Source organism: Silene latifolia, chromosome 4 (genome assembly GCF_048544455.1).
Source record: "Silene latifolia isolate original U9 population chromosome 4, ASM4854445v1, whole genome shotgun sequence".
In the NCBI taxonomy this organism is placed as follows: Eukaryota; Viridiplantae; Streptophyta; class Magnoliopsida; order Caryophyllales; family Caryophyllaceae; genus Silene; species Silene latifolia.
In genome coordinates, this window is record NC_133529.1 from 48,069,949 (window position 1) to 48,078,415 (window position 8,467).

The following is an 8,467-nucleotide window of genomic DNA, read 5'->3' on the forward strand; positions in this document are numbered from 1 at the left end:
ATCAATGAAAAATTCGAAGTATAGCTAATTTTAGACCAAAAATGGCATTTTTACTCATAAAATCACATTTAAATGCCATTATTGTAAATTATGAACAATAAAAATCCGAAAAATTAACCAAAATATCCTAAAACATTTTAGGACCAGAAATATTAACATGCATGAATTAATTTCGTGATATATCATAATAACACAAATTTTACAAGTTTTATTTGTTATTCTTATAACTCGGAAAAACTTTTAACCGATTTGCATGCAAACAACTGTGGCTCATGATACCGATTGAAGGAAATGTAGATCTTTATACATACTAACATACTCATATATGTCTTAATTAATTTGTCATAAAATTAAATACGGATTTTATGCATGCAAACAAAAATCAAAATAAGGAAGAAATAATATCCTTACAATATAATTTCGGTTCAAATGGGCACAAAAGAGATCTTCTTCTCTTTTGTTCTTGAGCTCTCCAAATGGAAGAACAAGGATTCAAAGGTAGAATCCCTCCCAAAAGCATATACCCAAGGAATACATCTTAATAAACCAATACTATTTAGATCTAGTAATAATATTAGTTTTACCATAAAAATGACACAAAATAAATTGTATTTTGGCTCTTGAAAATTTCGGTCAAGAGGTGATGTTTTTGTGAGATTTTATTTCTCTAGAATTATCATAAATTGTAGAGAGTTTTGGAGGATTTTCATACACTAGAAAAAGATGGGAAGAATGAATAAAATGATTAAAGAGAAGAGCTCTCCTCTCTTTCTTGTGGGAGGCCGAAAAAGAGAGCATTGGGTAGTATGCCCAATGCCTTTTGTTTTTGCTCTTCTCAAAAGCTTAGGCTTACAAGGCTAGTACTTAGATATCATGATTGTGTTTTCCACTCAAGATAAAAACACAATATATATCTTACACTACCTCCTCATTTTCGGTTTTTAAGCATAAAATGGAGAACCCATTTTATTTTGTAATTTGTCAAATTTGTCACATGTAACATGTTACATGACATGTCACAATGTAATGTATTTTTAACATATTAAAAATCAACATACTCATAAAATATGTCATTTACAAAATCGACTAGTAATTCGTAATTACTTGTACCAAAAATGTTTCCAAATTATAAATTACAACATTCTGTATTTATAATAATTTATTCATTCCGTTTCAATTGTTTCTTTAAACAATAATTTCATCTAAGTAATAAAATAATTCGATTACTTAGACCGTGTCTCATTTAATCATATTTACAATAAGATACGTAAATTATACTCACAAAATCATCCGTCAATTTTAAGTAATTTAATTAACTCGTATCGGTATACGATCAATTAAATAATCAATTAAGAGTATTTCCCTATAGGTATGACCTAAGGGGATCAACTGATCACCACCGTCGCACGACAGTAATGTCAAACTCTAGTCAGCCAATCATTACCGATATGTGTGGACCACTTGACTGTAAAAAAAATTACATCCCAAATGTATTCTTAAAATGAGATTTAATAATGATATTTAAATCATGTGATCACACTATTGTTGAGGACACATTTCCCAACATACTTATCATTAATGTATCAAGATACCAACAGAGTAGGGAGTGGAAACCATTAAAGGTGAGCATAAATCAGCCCAGGAATGCTATACAGAGGCCCTAAAGCCACCCAAGGAAGGTTAGTCCCTCGCATATCAATTACCGTACCCTGTCAGGAGTACATATGTAGCACCACCCAGGATGGAAACAGATCAGGTAATCCTCAACCCTGTGTATCATGACATGTATGTTCTAATTGGCTCCGATGCTCCTGATTCAGTCAGGCCCGAATTAGTAAGCTTTCTTAAAAATAAATCTTCCTGTTTTGCTTGGTCTCATTTTGATATGACTGGAAATAGTGCTGATATTATCACTCATAAACTCAATATTGACACATCTTTCAAGTCTTTACAACAGAAAAGACGGAAGTTTGCACCAGAAAAAAACATCATTATCAATGAATTTGTAGAAAAAATCCTAGATATGAACATGATCAGGAAAGTAAGGTACACTGAATGGCTGGCAAACATAGTGGTCGTGCAGAAAAAGAATGGAAAATGGAGAGTCTGTGTAGATTACAATGACTTGAAAAAAGCCTACCCTAAATATACATTCCCTCTTCCACATATTGATGTTATGGTAGATGCAACGGCAATACATGAGATTCTCATATTCATGGACGCTTCCAGTAGAGTTAACCAGATAAAGATGTACCCTGTTGACCAGGAAAGTACTGCATTCATTACTGACCGGGGCATATACTATTACACTACCATGCCATTTAGCTAAAGAATGCAGGGACAACGTACCAGTGCCTGGTCAACATGATGTTCAAGGAGCAGATTGGGTACATCATGGAAGTCTATATAGATGACATGGTGGTAAAATCCAGGGATGCACAAGACCATGTAAAGAATTTCGAAATAGCATTTCAAATCCTAGAGAAGTAGAACATGAAGCTCAACCCTGCCAAATCCCACTTTGGAGTTTCTGCAGGAAAGTTCTTAGGCTACATGGTGACCAAAAGAGGCATAAAAGTCAGCCCTGAACAGATCAAAGCTATACTGGAATTATAGTCACCCAAATCTGTCAAGGACATTCAAAAATTGACATGAAGGGTACCTGTCCTGAATAGGTTCATATCTAGGTCTTCTGAATGGTGTAAAATATTTTACAACCTACTTAGAAGAAACAAACAATTCAAGTGGAGCCCTGAACATGAGGAGGCCTTCCAAGATCTAAAACTATATCTTTCTTCTCCACCTTTACTAGCCAAGCGAGAAAAGGGAGAGCCCCTGTCAGTATATCTTTCCATTACTGACACCGCAGTAAGTGCAGTCTTGGTAAAGGAACTGGAAGGCCAGCAACATCCTGTCTATTATGTAAGTAAAAGTCTACTAGATGCTGAAATGAGGTATGGTTTACTTGAAAAGTATGTTTTAGCTTTGATCATGTCATGTGCTATGTTGCGACCTTATTTTGAAGGTCACCCCATAATAGTCAGGGGCAATCTACCTATAATATCTGTCCCGAGGAAGCCTGAAGTATCAGGCATGATGTCCAAATGGTCAGTCCAATTTAGTACCTATGTTATTACCTTTGAACCCAGGACATCAATCAAATCACAAGCCTTAGCAGACTTTGTGGCTGATTTTATCCCTAACCAAGAATCAGACCTGACCAAGGAAGTCAACCATTTAGAAAACAAAACCTCAGACCAGCAGTGGACCGTGTTCACAGATGGGGCATCCAATGTAATGAGTATAGGGTTAGGATTGGTGCTAAAATAGCCACAAGGGGACACCATAGTGTAGATACCTCATTTCTAAACCTCCCGCCAACCACCCAGTGATGATTGGGCCGTATGTTTGATACGGGGAACGATTTATGACAGTCCGTAAATTCATCATCAAGTGATAGCTCAAACACTCGAGTCAACCCCTGGGTCGTTATCTACGCACCGATACGGTCGTTTTGACAGTATTTAGAGTTCATTTGGAGTCCGGGTCAAAAACCGCTTCATTTTCTAAAAACCGTATAAATGCCGAGTCGGAATATTCCGGAATGTTCTAGAATTCTCTAGATATTTATTCCTAATTAAAATTAGTATTTTAAGAAAATATCGACTGTAATATTGTGTTTCATGGAATAAGGAAGTGTAAATCTACCGAAATTCTATAATAAAACGCGGAAATCTTTCTTGCCGAGGAGGAAACCGCTGGAGAAAAAACGCAGCAAATGCTGCGCCTCTTTGAAGAACGCAATAGTTGTTGCGCCTCTTCTCCAGTCCTCTTTTCGCATTTTCCAAAATATTTTCGAGATTTGTTTCTAAATCCGTGTCATTCCTACACTCTTTCATATGTTTAGTATAAATAGAGGCCTTCGGCCTCCATATTTGGCACGCGAGTGTTCCGCCCCTCCTCTCTCCCTCTTTGCATTCCAGACTATGTTATTGCATTTCGACGCCTACGTGCTTGACCAATCGACCACGTAAGCTCAGATCATTCTGAGTCCCAGTCACGTTGCATAGATCGACCAACTTGACCAACTCCACCTTTAATCAACCTAATCAATCTACTAAATCCTGTAACGAGGGCACTTTCCACGCATATTCGAGTCGAGCAATCACTAAACGATAACTTTAGTCAATATCGTTTCGTCAAACATGTAAGGCTGAGGGTGTAAATCCCATTTTATTATTGTACTTTTATTTTGTATCAATTAATGTAAATTTATATCTAAAGCACGTTCGAAAACCGATTTAAAATCCACCTTTTAAAGCCGTTTTTAAGAAACAACAGAGGTTAGACGTCGCGAAGAAACGCAGCAGCAGCTGCGCCTGCAGGAAGGATCGCAGCCTTGTTGCACCTCTTCTAGAGGTTGCTTGCTGCTCCTGCTCTTCTTCTTCTTCCTCGACTTCCCGCAAATTTCATCTTTTCTTATTCTTTCATTTTCCTTCGTTCTTTTGTTATTTCCGTATATAAATCATATTTTAACAAATCCCTTTTTAATTACAATGCTTAATTCATCCTTAATCCCGGGTAATTCAATACTTGCGGGTTTTCGTCGTTTTAATTCAAATCGATTCTTCGGGGTTTTGACTTGTTCATGTCGAGGTTCTGAAAGTCCGAATTTGATACATATGCTTTCTTCCAAATCTTATTTATCTAGTTTTGTCTTAATCAAACCTCAAGTTACGTCTTTTTGTATTTCCGACACGAGTTCATCGTATAATCATGTAAACCGTTGTAATTTCTCATTTTAATTCGTTTTATGACTTGCCTAGACACATATGATCGGTTAAAACACTTCAATTCGAGTCTAATATCGATAATCCATCTAAAATCTACCAACGAACAATAACAGTGTTGTGATTCTGACTTCACAGCCAGAACCCAGCTCGAGAACAGACGCATGAAGTGATGCGCCTCTTCCAGAGGACGCAGCAGATGATGCGCCTGTTCTGGGTTGGTTTCTGCCCTGAACTTTTTCTCGCTTTGATGTAGCTTCTAATTACGGTTTAAATCAACTAATATTCATATTATCACCTCTAATCTGAAATATTTCCAAATTTTAATTTTAATTTTATTTTCCTTTTATTTTCTTCTTCGAAATCCCGTCTTTGAGCGTGCTTTTGACGTAGATCAAATAAAGCTTGCAACTTTTGTAATTTTAATTATTGTAATTCATTTATCACAATTGTTATTATGTATGATTTAATTGTATGGCATTCACATGTATCGAATCTAACATTCACTTCGACCAAATTGTTTGCTAAAACACGTGTTAACCGACATAGTCTAATCTCACATGCTAGGATTAATCCATGTTTGTTACATTGCATGCATTACAACGACGACATATCAAGTATGAACGATTTCCCTAATCATTAGTAAAGGCCGCTATCGAGGCGGGCGGGATTAGGTGTTCGAATTAAAGATCTTCCTGATACGTACCATCACCCCTTACTCAAGCTATCTCTGGACATCCGTGTCCATTGGCATCTCGAGAGTCATTCTAGACATAGAATACTAAGGGTAACGAGTTCTTAGTATTCATGTCATTACTTTGTGTCTTGACATGGTACGAGGTATTCGAACGGTTTCCAATTTTCCACAATAAATTGGTGGCGACTCCATAAATGCAGGCTTATTCAACCTTTTACCTGTTTCAATGCCTCACAAATCGGTAACGGCCCATGACGTGCTTTGGCCAACCAAGGTCTCGTGGGAGAAGTGCCAACGCCTCAAAACCACAACGCGTGGGTGCGGGCGGCGGGGGTGACCCTTATCCACAGTTTGGCCACTCTGCTGGGGATGATACACTTACGTGTTACCCAGGGTGAAACTTGAACAAGGTTAGGGAATAGTTTATATGAGACAGTTGTCGATTTTCATTACTCGACCTTCATAGGTCGTTTCATTTGGACTTCCTAGACCCTAAACCAACCCATTCGACCAATCGTCCCGTCCGGACGGTCCAAATTCCTATCTGGGCCTATAGATGGATAACGATTGACGTCAACCATACTTTGGTGCATACTCATGTTTGTATCGAGAGCTTTCACTACTCGAGGAAATGGACTAGGAACCGACCTTACTCATGTTTGGCACGGACCTCTCCCAGACCATGGTTTGATTGCTTGGTATGGAAACCCACCTTTTTAAGCCAAAACCCTTTAAATGCACTCAGCACACTATTATAATGCCCATATGTATGTTTGTATCATATACGTGATCACCATTTGTAAACAAAACCATGACGAAATTTTGTAAAATAAAATCCATTTCAAAATATAAACATTTTCAAAAATGGTCTAAAACAGCGCAAAATAATCCGAAACTCTGTCCAAATGTCGAGCCAAACTCCGGGCCTCAAACCCATTACAAAACTCACTTCAAGTCAACACTCCTACAACTACACTACAGATGTCTAGGACAAACATTTCAAAATTTGTCATTTTCAAATCCCACTTGACACAGTGGCACACACCCACTTCACGAGTCAAGTCAAATTTGAGTAAGTGTGCAAAAATGGTCGATCGTATTTTGATTCGTCGTCGATCTCTTTTCCTTAGTTCAAAATGGTGGGAACTAGTCTTGGAAACGTTAATGGTCAACCCGAACAGCCCGCAAATGGTAATGATCAAATCCTAGCTATACTCCTTCGTCTCAAGAGAAGCCAATACCAAGCTTATGCTCGCCTTAACACTATCAAAGGCCGTATTGTCCCTGTAGAAGCTAGACTTCCCCCTGCAGAGGGTCCCATTCCCGGCGCGCTCATACACGATAATCCTCCACCCTTTGAACAACCAGAAGTCAATCTTCCACCAGGTCCTTCTGAAGCTGAAAAGCGACTCCAGTATTTGGAGGTGCAACTAATGTATCTCAAGGGAGATGACATCTATAGGGAAAATAGTCGTAAATAAGAGGCAGTAAATGCTCAACTGCCAATTAACTTAAACATGACTGACATCCCGAAGTTTAAGGGGCATGAAAACCCTTTGAACCATATTCGTGCATTCAAAGATTATATGTCTATCAAAGGCATTAAGCCAGAGATGTTCTTAAGGATTCTTCCTTCATCTTTTGATACTATTCCTAAGCAATGGTTCTACTCCTTGGATCACAAGAAAATTGTTACTTGGGACGATGCTGCAATTGAGTTCACCAAATAGTACGCAGATAATGCTGAAATTCAAGTCAATATGCGCACTCTAGAGTTCTTACCCAAAATGAGAAAGAAGGTTTCACCCACTTTCTAAGTAGTTGGAGAAAGACTAGCACGCAACTCGTTGAACGCCCGAACGAAGCTACTCTTGTTGAAAAGTTCGTGGACAATTTAAGGCCAATCTATGCGAACCATCTAAGGTACCAAAACATAAAGTCTTTCAAAGACTTAACTGTGCTAGGAACAAGAATTGAAGACAACATCCGTAAAGGACTCTTGTCTAAAACAGTAGGTCGCGGATATCAAGGCACAACGAGTCGTTCTTATGGCTCCACTAGCAAGACCGACGAGGTCAACCTTTTCGAATCGTCTACTAAGAAGAATAACCCGCAGAGGAAGTTCACCAACGTTGGTGACTCGTACTCCAATGCTCTAAAAAGATTGATTAAACAAGCCAAACTCCAACCCATAGGACCTACACTTGACCCAGAGGAAATTCTAGGTTCTAGGATGAGAATGCCTACTACGAGTACCATAGGGGCAAAGGGCATGATACAGAGAATTGCTTCAAATTGAAGCATGCCATTCCGGATATAATTGAAGATGGGCGCTTGCCTATACCTCCTGCAAGCAAGCCTAGAAATACTCAGAATCCTCTTGGAATTCTGATGATCATAGATGAGGAATCCATCTTGGATTGTTCACACCTCATTTCTCCAACTGAAGATGAGGTCAATGCACTAGAAAATGAGGAGAGTTATTCCACCATCTCCCCTACTATCGCTGATTTTATCGCATGGGCAAAGGGTGTAAGTAGACAAGTTTTAGAGCTAGAAGCTACAGTGGCATCCCTATGCAATCCAAGCAGTATACCTAGGGGAGACATGCCAGTGGTTCCAATCTTATCTCAAGGATCCACAATGCAAGAAGTGATCGCAGTGACCGACAATCTAGTCGAGCAAATAATCAGCCTAGAGGCTTAAATCATAAGCTTGAGAGAGCTCAGTATCGTCAATGGAATATGGGCGGATGACGATGAAGATGTTTACCTCAAAGAATATCCTCTAGTCAAGGCTAGTGAAGATCAAGATGTTGACCACCATACTCGCTCGGGACGTCCATATCAAAATGTCACTCAAGGACAAATGAGTGGTCCAGTTGCTAATGGTCCAACTACTAACACAAATCTCATCACACCAAATGATGGCGAAGATACATCTGCTGACCATTTATTGAAACAACTTCAAAAGGCAAAGG